Below are 13,909 nucleotides of genomic sequence, written 5' to 3'. Positions count from 1 at the left end.
TCATATGTAATCATGTCTATGATCTAGATCTAGTATAACTCTTGCTGTTTTATATATTTTATTATACTGGAACAGCTCGTGCCCTCGGTCTCTTGCCTCGGCACCTGGATGGCTTGCCGCCCACACAGGACATGGCCATCTTTGGGCAGGCATCATTCAGTCTACCACAGATTCCTGTTTTTATCAATGACTTCATTACTATATTATTTTGGTGCTGATATTTTCCAGATTTGGCTAGTGCAAGCCTTTTCAAGTTGGCTTCTTTCAAGTGTCTTTGTGACAAACTCTATTCTTTTTTGAATGCTACCTCATTTTATGTTACAACAAAATATTTTTTCCTCAGTTTGTTACTACTCTGCCCTAGTTATGAAATTAGTCATTTCGCTGAGGAGCCCTGGTTTTCTTTATTGGGAAATGGCATTAGAGACCAAGATGGGGCACGAAGTGTGCTCTTCTCTTCTGGGACACCTTAGCTTCTAGCCCTTGCAAGAAACAGTTAAGAAATATAAGCATGTATATGCATTGTGATGGTCCGAATGTATCCTCAAACTTCATATATTGAAACTTAATCCCCAATGTCATAGTATTAAGAGGTGGGGACTTCAGGAGATGATTAGATCATGAGGGTTCCCCTCTCATGAATGGAATTAGTGTCCTTTAAAAGAACTTGAGGGAGTTGGTTTGGCCTTTGTACTTCTTCTGCCATGTGAGGACACAGCTAAAGGATGCCATCTTAGAAGCAGCCCTCACCAGACATTGAACCTGCTGGCACCGTGATCTTGGACTTCCCAGCCTCCTAAACTGTGAGAAACACATTTCTATTATTAAATTATGCAGTGTAAGGCATTCGTTATAGCAGCCTGAGTAGACTAACACATATGCATATGAACACACATACATACCATATAGTCACAGACGGTTTGGCTGTCCATATCCACAGGTTCCACATCCTTGGATTCAACCAACAGCAGATAAAACATATTTGAAAAAAGATGAAAAATGATAATACAACAATAAAAATAATACAAATTTAAAAAATAGAGTATAACAACTATTTAGCTGGCACTCACATTGCATTAGATATTATAAGTCACCTAGAGATGATTTAAGGTATATGGGTGGTTGTGTGTAGTTTATATGCAAATACTAATGCTATTTTATATAAGGGACTTAAGGATCACTGGATTTTGGTATAGGGAAAGGGATTCTGGAACCAATCTCTCTCAGATACTGAGGCCCAACTATACTCAGCATTCCTTATGTGAACCTAGACTTCTCATCCCCCAAGTCAGATTTTCTGCCCTATCCCATCCTCCTTTTCTCTCTAAGCCATGTTCAAAGCTAATTTCTGTGAGACTCCCCTCTACCCATCTAACAGAGTATGTCCCTCCCTGCTCTGGGGTCCATAGCTTTCTATACCTCCCTCCATAACAGTCTCTGCGATGCTCCTACTCAATTATGTGTGGACACATTGTTCTCTCCCTGGAGCCAGTCCCCTGTGGATACTTTGGGACAGCTATACGTACTTACATACACGTGCCTATCTGCACACACATACATATTTGAAATCATGAGTTCACACTGCTATCTTCGTATCCAGTCCCCTACACAGTTCTTTCTTGCCATTGCCCATTCTATATTTGTGTGTCCCTTTGTAGAAGTTTTGGCTTCCAGCATCATCAGCACATTTTCTCATTTGCTTAATCCTGTAATAAATTGTTACGGAATTGCTTCACTGAAACCAGTATCAAAGCAAACCAAATGAGGTCACGATTTGTTTGCAGAATTCCTTGCCTTCCCAACCTCTTGTCATCTCCAAGCAACACTGGGAGTATATAGTCAATACTGTGTTCATAAGGTACTTGGATTAGCTCCCTTCCCCACTCCTAGTGTGGTTATAATATTCGTTTGAAGTACAGTTGATTTGTCTCCATTTGCTTTCAATTTTAGGTTTTCTTCTTCTCCTTCCTCTTTTGTTGCTTCTAATTTTTAAAATATGTAGAGCATGAATGTGCTTCCAAAAGAGTTAAAACTATAGAAAAAGATATATTCAGAGCAGTGTCACTCCCTTCCCTGAAATATATATCCCTCCTACTCCATTGCCATTCCATCATACTCTCCTTACTCTTGTAGGTAAACAGCTTCATTGTTTTCTGGTTTGTCCTTTTAATATTTCTTTCTGTAAAGTGGGCATATGTTTTCTTATTTTTCCTTCTTATACTGAATGTAACATACTATATATGTATATATGTTCTTTTGCATTTTGCCTTTTCATTTAATAATGAGTGTTAGAAATTACTCCATATCAGTTCTTAGAGATTTTTCTCACTCTTTATTAAGACAAGTTTAGTATCCACCAATGTTTGGCCCACTAGGTAGTTGCTAATATTTGTAATTATAAGCAATAAATAACCTTGTTCATATTTAGTTTCCTATTGTTGTAGGTGTATCTTCAGGGTAAATTGCGATTTACCAGTTTAATCGCTAGAAGGGTGATTTTGGGATCAAAGAGTAAATGCACTTGTACTTCTGTTAGATACTGCCAGAATCCCTTATATAGGCTTTTACCATTTTTCTTTCTCACCAGCAATGCATGAGAATGCCAGTTTCGACACAGTCTTCCCAATAGTGTGTTACCAACCTAATGTGGCCATGGGAATTCCTTAACATTTTTATAGCTGTTTAATATTGTAAAGAAGATTTAAACAAAGCATCATCTTGGGCAACAATAACTTTAAGAACAAGTAAAATAAGGTTTAGTGATGCAAGTGTTATTTATGAATTTGAAATACATTTACTATTATTTAGCTTAAATGTCCCAGAGCTGTCTTAGCATTCGTAAGTCACAGACATTCATTTCATTTGGGACATACCATTGAGAATCATTAACATGCAGAGAAACTGACATACACAGAAGCTAATGTGCATATGTATTCACACATTTTTAAAAAAATGGGTGGGGGTCCTAGTTTTTGAGCAACGAAATAAAAGTCACCAGACTTAGGAATTTCCATTTTTAAAAAGTTCAGTAGGTCTCTGCTTTCAGAACACATTGTCAAATGAACTTTAGCACAAGTGAATGTCTTTAAGAAATCAATATTACTAGTATTAATTATTAAAATTCCTTGGATTATTCCATATATTATCCCTACACTAAAATAAATAATGACTGATAGAATTTTATAATAGAGATCACTGGTACAGAGGAGCTTGATTAGGGTGCAATGGTATTTATTTTAATACCATTAAATATAATATATGTCATAAAATATGTAGCATATAGTAGTATATATAAATATATAATGTATATGTATAAATTCTGTGGAAGATTCTGGAAGGGCAGGACATTGGTGAGCAAATTATCCAACTCCACAGCAGCAAAAAGGTACTCATTGTCTATTGTCACAATGATTCAGTCCCTTTTTAATAAGGTGACCCCGTACCAGTGAGCAAAGCCATGCCCACTCAAAGGTTTAGAACATGTTTGCTGTCATATACTGTGTCAGATTGTGTCATTGTGGTTTTCTCACTATGAATTAGAAGTGATTTGATGGCCCGGCGCGGTGGCTCACGCCTGTAATCCCAGCACTTTGGGAGGCCGAGGCGGGCAGATCACGAGGTCAGGAGATCGAGACCATACTGGCTAACAGGGTGAAACTCCGTCTCTACTAAAAATACAAAAAATTAGCCGGGGGCGCTGGTGGGCGCCTGTAGTCCCAGTCACTTGGGAGGCTGAGGCAGGAGAATGGCGTGAACCCAGGAGGCAGAGCTTGCAGTGAGCTGAGATCGTGCTACTGCACTCCAGCCTGGGTGAAAGAGTGAGACTCAGTCTCAAAAAAAAAAAAAAAAAAGAAGTGATTTGATGAAGATAATTTTTAGGGCTTTGTCCTTTTTGTTGTTGTTCTTTATTGTCTTGCTGCATTGTTGCTGTTTGGTGTTGGGTTGTCATTAAAGCGTACAATTTTAATTTGACTTCTCATAATGCAGATTGAGGCTCATCATGTATCAGACTGCACTCTCCAAACATCCTGTAACATGATTAATCAATAAGTGTAGTATTAACTCATTCTTTGCGTTGGTGTGTTAACAGGTTTGAAATTTCTCAGGTCCTAAGACAATTTAGCCACTACTTTAGATAAAAATCAATGGATGTTAAAGGAAATAAATAAATAGATAATACTGTTTAAAATGGATATTTGGAAGAGAGAATTTCCCATCTTTGGGGGAGGTATTGTTAGTGGTGGCAAATCCGTATGGGTCTGCCACAGTTTCAGTTCTTGCCTCCTCAGAAGAAAGAATTTGACTCGGGGGCATAGGCAGACTCAAGGCAAGTTTTAGAGCAGGAGTGAAAGTTTATTTAAAAGTTTTATAGCAGGAACAAAAGGAAGTAAAGTACAGTTGGAAGAGGGCCAAGTGGGCAACTTGAGAGACTCAAGTTTGTGGTTTGACCTTGGACTTGGGGCTTTATATGTTGGCATGCTTCCAGGGTCTGCATCTCTTTCCCCCTGATGCTTCCCTTGGGGTGGGTTGTTCACATGTGCAGGGGCCTCCAGAACGTGGGAGGGGCTGCATGCGTGCTGTGTTTACTGGAGTTATACACATGCTCACTTGAGGCAGTTCTTTCTTTACCACTAGAATGTTCCTAGAAGGTCATATACCAAACTCTGCCATTTTGCCTCTTAGTGCACATGTTGAGCCCAGTCACCTAACTCCTTAGATCTTACGAGGAAGCTTCTGATCACCAGTTTCAGGTGTTTCTGTCTAGGGAGACTGCCTTTCCCTAGCGCTGACTGTGACCAATAATTTTAGAGAGACAGTTAACAACCGCCTATCACCTGATGTTGCCTGATGTTCCTGGGGGTGCCCTCTCCTGCCCTGCTCATGTGTGCCTGACTACCTGCTATAACATTATGAGCTTGGATTATGAGGGAAGAACCCCCCTTTTGCATATAGGTGCTCTGTCCTGGAAAGGTGGTCTGGTTGAAGACAGAAAAGCAGTTACCTGGAAACATATGCCTGGCCTTTCTATAACTATGAGGCCATGGATGGTCTGTATTGAGCTTCTCTTTCTTTTGTAGGTAGGACTGGGGAGTGGCCTAGAACCCTGGATGAAGAAAGGGGATGGGGGTAGCAGAGTAGCTAAAATTTGTCTGCATAAGAAATAAAAATGTATTGGTTGGTGGGAGAGCTAAGAAAAGAGGAAAGGAGGCAGAAACAAAGAGAAGGGCTGCCTAGAAGTCAAAAAGTTAGGCAGCAGGACAGGAGCCCAGAGCTTGTGAAGGAAGAAGGCCTGTGAGAAAAGTTTTTTTTTTCTTTTTTTAAAATTATTATTATTTTTTAATTTTATTATTATTATACTTTAGGGTACATGTGCACAATGTGCAGGTTAGTTACATATGTATACATGTGCCATGCTGGTGTGCTGCACCCATTAACTTGCCATTTAGCATTAGGTATATCTCCTAAAGCTATCGCTCCCCCCTCCCCCTACCCCATGACAGTCCCCGGAGTGTGATGTTCCCCTTCCTGTGTCCATGTGTTCTCATTGTTCAATTCCCACCTATGAGTGAGAATATGCGGTGTTTGGTTTTTTGTTCTTGCGATAGTTTACTGAGAATAATGATTTCCAATTTCATCCATGTCCCTACAAAGGACATGAACTCATCATTTTTTATGGCTGCATAATATTCCATGGTGTATATGTGCCACATTTTCTTAATCCAGTCTATCATTGTTGGACATTTGGGTTGGTTCCAAGTCTTTGCTATTGTGAATAGTGCCACAATAAACATACATGTGCATGTGTCTTTACAGCAGCATGATTTATAGTCCTTTGGGTATATACCCAGTAATAGGATGGCTGGGTCAAATGGTATGTCTAGTTCTAGATCCCTGAGGAATCACCACACTGACTTCCACAATGGTTGAACTAGTTTACAGTCCCACCAACAGTGTAAAAGTGTTCCTATTTCTCTGCCTCCTCTCCAGCACCTGTTGTTTCCTGACTTTTTAATGATTGCCATTCTAACTGGTGTGAGATGGTATCTCATTGTGGTTTTGATTTGCATTTCTCTGATAGCCAGTGATTGTGAGCATTTTTTCATGTGTGTTTTGGCTGCATAAATGTCTTCTTTTGAGAAGTGTGTGTTCATGTCCTTCGCCCACTTTTTGATGGGGTTGTTTGTTTTTTTCTTGTAAATTTATTTGAGTTCATTGTAGATTCTGGATATTAGCCCTTTGTCAGATGAGTAGGTTGTGAAAATTTTCTCCCATTTTGTAGGTTGCCTGTTCACTCTGATGGTAGTTTCTTTTGCTGTGCAGAGAAAAGTTAAAGTTGCAAGTGATTGAAGATGATTAAAAACAGATATACTTCAATTTTAAATTGTTGATATTGCTGCTATAAACCCTCCATTACTCCAGACTCTCAATAAAGTCTGGTATACATACCAAGAATTTGTGAGTCTTCTAAATTTAATTATTAAAAAGGAGCTATATTGTATGACTTACACTGGTGGGTAGAAATCAACAAAGACCAACCAAATGAGAACAAACACGTTGTTTTTTCAGAGTTGCTATGGCAAAGAAGTTGGCCAACATCACTAGCATTTGGCAGAGACTTAAAGGCAAGGAGGGGAGTGGGAGAGGGAAGACTTCAGGTGTGCCCTGATTGGAGGCTATTTGGCAGGGGAAACTGGAAGTGGGCTCATTAGAAGCAGGACATCCTATGTGATTGGTTGGGGGAACATTTTTGGCTTTCTCTAGTCGGCCCTAAGTTGGAAGAGTACAAAAAATACTGAAGCTGACAGTTATTGACTAAATCCTAACCATCCCAGGCTAATTGCTACAGAGGTTGTGGTTTTGGCTTCCCTACTGGTTCCTGTAGAGGTTGTGGGTTAGAGTTCTATTGTCTTATATAGTCTGGCTACCACCAGTATATTCAGTCTTCCAGAAGCAAATAGCAGTTAGGAGAAGGTAAAAAGCAGATAAGTGAGGTAGAAACTCAGAATTGGCAGTGAATCATGGGAAAGTAAATAAACCTCTGCAAATTCCCAGAAATCTTGGAAAGGACACTAAATTGCTTAATAGCACACAGGGCTGATGGTTTTATTTCAAACTCGAAGTTTAGGGTGACCTCAGCTGATAACTAGGATACAAAAACAAATTAGGTTTTGTTTTGTTTTGTTCTAAAGAAATTGACATTCTATACCACAAACAAATACTTTTATAAGTTCAAATCTTTTAAAAAATACCTTATTTATACAAAAATAGTATGAATAGAGTTATAGCAGTGATGTAAAAAGTGGCCCCAAGAAAACTTTTTAGCTATTTGGTTTACTCATATATTCTTAGTAAGTACCTTTGATAAACCATCTATTTGTTTGTTTATTCATTTTTTAGGGATGGGGGTTCCACTGTGTGGCTCAGGCTGGTCTCAAACTCCTGCACTCAAGCGATTCTCCCACCTCGGCCTCCTAAGTAGCTGAGGCTACAGGTGTGAGCCACCATGCTTGGCTATACCATCTTTGAGAAAGTAGTGAGCCAGATTCAGGTCCTACTCTGAATGGCTCCTCTGTGGTGTCAGGGGAGTGGGTGGGATGAGGATGGAGGGGATGACCAATATTGGAGCACAGTTTGAAGAGTGCTTTACTGGTGCTGTACACCGTGCATGCTGGGAGCCCTATTTAGTCTGACAAGAGTCTGGAGATGATTTTAAGAGGAGGAAGTTCTTGACGTAAGTCTTGAAGGCAAGTAGATGTTAACTTCCGGGTGGGGAGTGGGTGTTGTAGGCAGAAAGAATCATGTTTGCGTCCACCTCCCTTCAACTTAGCTTTGGGTTGAGAGTCCACCCATTCCCCCAGCCCTTGTGGGAGAGATGTTTAAGAAAGGAGCCTTGCCTGGGCTGTCCCAGCCTCAACATGCGCTTGGGAGCTGGTGGGAAGGATGGTTTACCTGTCAAGTACATTATCAGGAATATAGCCTTCAGGGGTGTTTGGTTAGCATTTGAAACACCCTGATCAGGAGTTCTTATTTGGAAGTGTCTTTATCTTGATGACCCTTTTGTTAGAAAGATGTTTTTCCTTTGGTGAAATTAGTCTTTTTTCAAGACATGGGGATTGGCTAGAAATATTGTACAGGTGCCTCACCCTTATATCCTTATATGGGAAGGCACAGGAATGTAGTCAACCCAGCAGAGTGGTTTTCTTGACATTGGACACTGATTTGTTCATGAGTTTATTTCATTGAGTTTCTGCTGCCCCATTCTGACTACACTTAAGGAAATTTAACCTTGTGCCTTAAAGATCTTTGTATCTTGGAAGCCTTTGGTAGTCTGATGAGGCCTATCGATGCATTCTCAGAATGATGATTTTATTATTTATTATTTAAATTTGTTTAATTAATTTTTTTTTTTTTTGAGATGGAGTCTCTCTCCGTCGCCAGACTGGAGTGCAGTGGTGTGGTCTTGGCACACGGCAACCTCCGCTTCTGGGGTTCGAGTGATTCTCCTGCCTCAGCCTCCTGAGTAGCTGGGACTACAGGCGTGCGCCACCATACCCAGCTAATTTTTGTATTTTTAGTAGAGACGGGGTTTCACCATGTTGGCCAGGATGGTCTTGATCTCTTGACCTCGTGATCTGCCCACCTTGGCCTCCCAAAGTGCTGGGATTACAGGCATGAACCACTGCGCCCAGCCTAAATAATTTTTTTTGACAGAGTCTTTTGTTGCCCAGGCTGGAGTGCAGTGGTGCACTCATAGCTCACTGTAACCTCGAATTCCTGGGCTCAAGCTATCCTCCCACCTCACACTCCCAAAGTACTGGGATTATAGGCATGAGCCACTGTGCCTAGCCTCAGAATGATGTTTTTAAATGCAGAAAATAAATAAAATGCATACAGTTCTTTAGAAAACTGTATGTATTGAAATATAAAAATATTTTTTTAAAAAGAACACATTTTTCCTGATGCTCGGCCCAGGTAGTCATACTTAACTGTGTTTCCAAGAGCTCCTTTCTGTTCTTGCCCAGCTCTGCCACCTCACTTTGAGTACCCTTGGAGCCGTTCTCTCTTATTTCACAGTAGTCCTCCTCTCTGAGTGTGACCTCCAGGGATTTGGGGCCAGAGGCTGAGGCTAGAACTTTTGCTATGTCATCTTCAGCAAATCTTTTCTTTTAATTTCAAGTTATTTTCTTACCTTTTTCTGGTATCCTCTGGATTATTATCTAGATGACTTAATTTTCATCTGTACGTTTTCAAATTAATGTAAAAGTAAGTTACTCTAAATATCTTACACACACACACACACATAAAAGACCCAAGTCATCACATGGCTCTAATTTAGGCCTCTAAATCTAACTCTTAGTAACTATTTGTTTCTGGTGATTAAACACAAAGGCAACAGCAATGACAATAACACGTACTTCCTTCCTCTTCCAAGAAACCCTGGCTTTTCTACATATCCCTATTTATGTACTGTTGGTTATTTTATATTTGTGTATATACATATTTATAAATTGAGTCTTTTTTTCCTAGCCCTTAGTAGCTATTAAGTTTTGATAGTGGCAGTGACAAAATCCCTTTATCTACATACTGTGTCAGCTCATCTAGATAGTTACTTTCATGTTTGTTTGCTTTTTCTTTGTTGTATGGTTGGTTGTGATGATTTCCAAGCTGTTTACATGTTGGTCTAGAACCCAGAAGTCCATCAATGACTATAGTACCTGTAAATATGTTCACATACATATACACATTCACATATATGCAGATATACATTTATATCCATATATATATTCTTGCTAAGATCACGATATTCCTGTTGTAAATTGAATATTTTTTGAATTATGTTATTCAGTTGGTTGTTGTAGGTACATATAAATGTTACTGACCATGGTCCTTGGGCTCTCAGTGCAATAGAAATTGACATGAGGCCAAAAGAGTTTTCCCATACAAGGCTTCATTGGAGCTTATGCCCAGGCATAAAGGAAGCATCATGAGAGAGAGAGAGAATTCCCAGACAGACTCTCTGAAGAGCTGGTTGGAAATTTTTATTAGGCAAAATATACGAATTGATAAATAGGATAGGGTATGCAGTCTGGGCTGGGCAAAGAATGTGAAGGGTAGGTATGCAGGTCAGCACAACTGGTTGCGATGTTATCTTGAGAAATGGGCCACCTGGTGGTCTGGCCAATGGCAGCAAGGCTGCCATTCCTTCCTGTGGTGGAACACTCTACAACCTTGGTTTATTTTGGATCTCCTAAGGACAGTTCTTGGAATTCCTTAAGTAAAAGGCATGGTTAAACATTATGGGAGCATAGAAGAACAACAGAGTATGACTAAAGCCTTGGGATTAGTGGGTAAGACATCAGTGAGGTAGTGGTATGGGTTTTGTGATCAGTGGGAATGTATTAAAGAATGCTCTGGTGAGGGTGAGCTGAAGCCAAGCCCCATTCCTACTCTGTCTCATTCCATGCTGAGAAACTTCACCTTCTTTATGCTTAAGGAGAAAGGGCCGAAGATCTCATCTTCAGAAGCTACTTCCTGCTGAACAAGTTATTGTCCTTGCCTAACCTTTTAGGGCAAGCAGTCTTTACAGGATTTATAATCACCTCAAAGGTAGCTCAGAGAAAGGAAAATTCAAGACAGGAAGTCAGAAGTTGTTCATGGAGGGGAAAATAATAAATGGCAAAGGTCACACAAGTATAAAACCAGAAAGTACTTATTCCCTGTGCCAGGTATTGAACCCAGGCAGCCATTGTGAAAAGGCAAAGCCTTAGCTACTGCGCTACAGCATGAGGCAGTTGTCATTGGTCTTCCCAGAAGGAAACTAGATTAGCCATTTTCAAGCTTGCTAGGAATTTCAGCTGCTCAAGATAATTTGTAAGGTTAGCCACGACATTCTTATGCATCCTTCTTTTAATTTAAACCTTTTAAAAAATTGAGAATAAGAAAAGTGCTTTTCTTTTCATGATGTACTTAGTTTCAATAGCTACTCAATCCAAAAGCCCTTTAAAGCTCAGATGGTAATTTTTCAGGTTTTTATAATATAAGCAAATGGTATTTCTAGAGAGGGGGTAGAGGAGGCATCTCCATGGTCCCCAAGAATTTACTCTCAGGAATAGATTTAAGATAGCAAAAGATGACAAAAGCCCCTTGGGGTGGGACCTTTTAAGACAGAACTCATCCCCAAGTGCTTGACACATTTGGGACAAAGAATGTGTGCTTATGTGTCTCAGTCTCCAGGTCCTTTCAGACTGGCTACCTGAAATGAGCCTCGGAATTCCCACCTTCTGGATGCTAGATAGCAAGAGAGGGTACCCCACCATGGTCATAAGGTCAAGCTCTCAAAGACATAAAATAAGATGAAAGGGAAACCTCATCCAGTTTTTGTTTTAAGGACCTGCAGCAACGTTTGTAACTGACAAGTCTGCCAAACAGCAGGCTTATAGGGATCATAGACCTTGAGACAAACAATTATCTTTACCATTTCACTCAACTGGTGTGCACAGAGAAGCAGGTCAGAAGCCTGGCTGGTAAGAAATCCTTAACCTTTTGCTCGCATGCCAGATTTCTGGGTTGCCTTTCTGTGTAGCTTCTGTAAGAGCAAAGCAGCTGTTGATGACTCTCCTCACTGCAGCACAGCTGTGGGGGCCAAGCTGCATTACAAGAGAAAGTCATCTTTTTTCCATTTTATGGTGGAAGCGTAGGTAAATCCTCTTCTCTTTGCAAGAAGTCACCCAACAGTCTGCATGGGGCAATCAGATGTCAAGTTAAACACACAAGAAGGAAAAATGGATCAGGACGTGAGTGATGCAAACTCTGGACCCACGTGCTATCAGTCCTCTCTTCACGAAGATAGCACCCAGGGTCTGTAGGCTTGCATGCTTGAATAGACAGACGACAAAGTCCACAGCCTTCCCTTTCCCACAAGGCGTGGCAAAGGGAGGGAATGTACTTAAAGAATATTACAGATTCCAGTGCCAGACAGAGTTTCCTACCAGCTGAACTGAATGACTGTTTTGGCCTGTGCTGCGTGGGTGTCTATTGAGGTTGAACCAGTGCCACGTGGGTGTCTACTGAGTCTGAATCAGTGCCACACGGGTGTCTTCAGACTGAGTCAATTAAGTTAATGAAAAGCGAAGGAAGGGAAGGAAAAAGGAAGAAGAAAGAAAAAGAGACACAACAAATAGAAGACCAGGAGGGAAGGGAAAGCACTGTCTGGGGTGGGTTGTGAGGAGTCACAGGGAGGCTGGAGGAAAAACTCACCAGTCGTAGCAGTGCTGAATCAAAACTTCAGGTGGCCTTCCATCAGTCACGAAGGGGTCACGTCCAGCTGTCCTGCTGGCTCACATGCCTCCCTCCACAGAGGAGAAAAAAGCGCCCCATGTCTGGTGATCCCAGACAAGCCCTGAATGGATATGTTACTGACCATGAGTTCTTGGGCTCTCAATGCAATAGGACATGAGGCCGACAGAGTTCTCCCAGACGAGGCTTCATTGGAGCTTATATCTGGCCCATGAGGGAAGCAGCGTGAGAGAGAGAGAGAGAGAGAGAGAGAGAGAGAGGAGAGAGAGAGAGAGAGAGAGAGTTCCCTGACTGACTCTCTGAAAAGAGCTGGTTGGGATTTTTTATTAGGCAAAACATGGGAATTGATATGAGGGGTGTAGGGTATGCAGGCTGGGCTGGGCAAAGCACATGATGGGTAGGGTGTGCAGGGCAGTATATCTGGTTACAATGGTCATCTTGATTAATGGGCCACCTGGTGGTCTGGCCAGCAGCATCAAGGCTGCCATTTCTTCCTGAGGTGGTACACTCCACAACTTTGGTTTGATAGTTTGGATCTCCTAAGGCCAGTTCCTGGAATTCTGTAAGTAAAAGCCATGGTTAAACATTTTGAGAGCTCAGTGGAACAATATAGCATGACTAAAGCCTTGGGGTTAGCGGGTATGGCATCAGTGAGGTACTGGTGTGGGTTTTGTGATCACTGGGAATGTATGAAAGAATGCTGTAGTAGGGATGAGCTGGAGCCAAGCCTCATTCCTACTCTGTCTCATAAATACTGTTGATTTTTCTGTATTCATCTTCTGACAGGCTTGCTTTTTTGGCCATGTTTAATCGTTTTTAAATTTCTAGAGATGAGCACTTAGATCATTTGTTTCAGTCTTACTCCTCTCCTGATATACACTATTCAACCTTTAAGATAGCTGTTGATCATGTTGGTAGTATTGATAGCAGTATATATTTCTTTCCTTTGCATAGTTCTTTCTTTAGACATAACTAGAAGTTTGGAGTTCTCAAAGTACCTTGGTGAAGCATGATATCTGTGCTTTCAGTGATGTGACATCACTTAGTGGAAGAGGGTGAAGATAACACCCCTGGTTCTTAGGGTCCTTGTAAAAATATTGAGATATACTGTCACATATAAATTTCCTATGTCAAGTGGAGATAGAACATGTTAATACTGATGGGCCACCAACCACATATGGGGATTCTTGCCTGTGCAGGGCGTTGTTTTGTTGGTGTGGACGGCAAGATGTCGTTTGGCTGTGCACAGATTCTCCTGCTCTTTTATCAGTATAGAGAGAACAAGTACACAAACAATGGGAATTTTGTTTATTGTCACTAAAATAGTTCATCAAATGAAACAGTTTTCATCATTAGACTGGAGTAGGAATTCTTTCTTTTTTGGTATTTTGGAGGAAAATACTTGTTTTTTGGGCTTAAGTTTTAAACCATATTTGATTGTTCTCTCATACAACTAGGAACTCACAGGGGTGGTTTGTGTAGTGGATTTACATCTTTGGGGTCTATTTCTAAAAATAACCAAGACGAACTTGTCATAGTTATTTGATGTATTTGATAAAACATGGGGACTATTGTGTCTTTTTTTTCCCAACATTTTGATTGTTGTTTAGGT

General features: G+C 40.7%; 1 protein-coding gene across 11 annotated transcripts in view; it reads left to right on the top strand.

Moving 5' to 3' along the window:
- The window catches only part of ULK4 (unc-51 like kinase 4), a 715,846-nt gene that overhangs the window by 266,592 nt on the left and 435,345 nt on the right, over window positions 1-13,909 (top strand). The window lies entirely within an intron of this gene.

The sequence above is a fragment of the Gorilla gorilla genome, chromosome 2 (genome assembly GCF_029281585.2).
Source record: "Gorilla gorilla gorilla isolate KB3781 chromosome 2, NHGRI_mGorGor1-v2.1_pri, whole genome shotgun sequence".
In the NCBI taxonomy this organism is placed as follows: Eukaryota; Metazoa; Chordata; class Mammalia; order Primates; family Hominidae; genus Gorilla; species Gorilla gorilla.
This window is presented reverse-complemented; position numbering and strand designations above follow the sequence as displayed.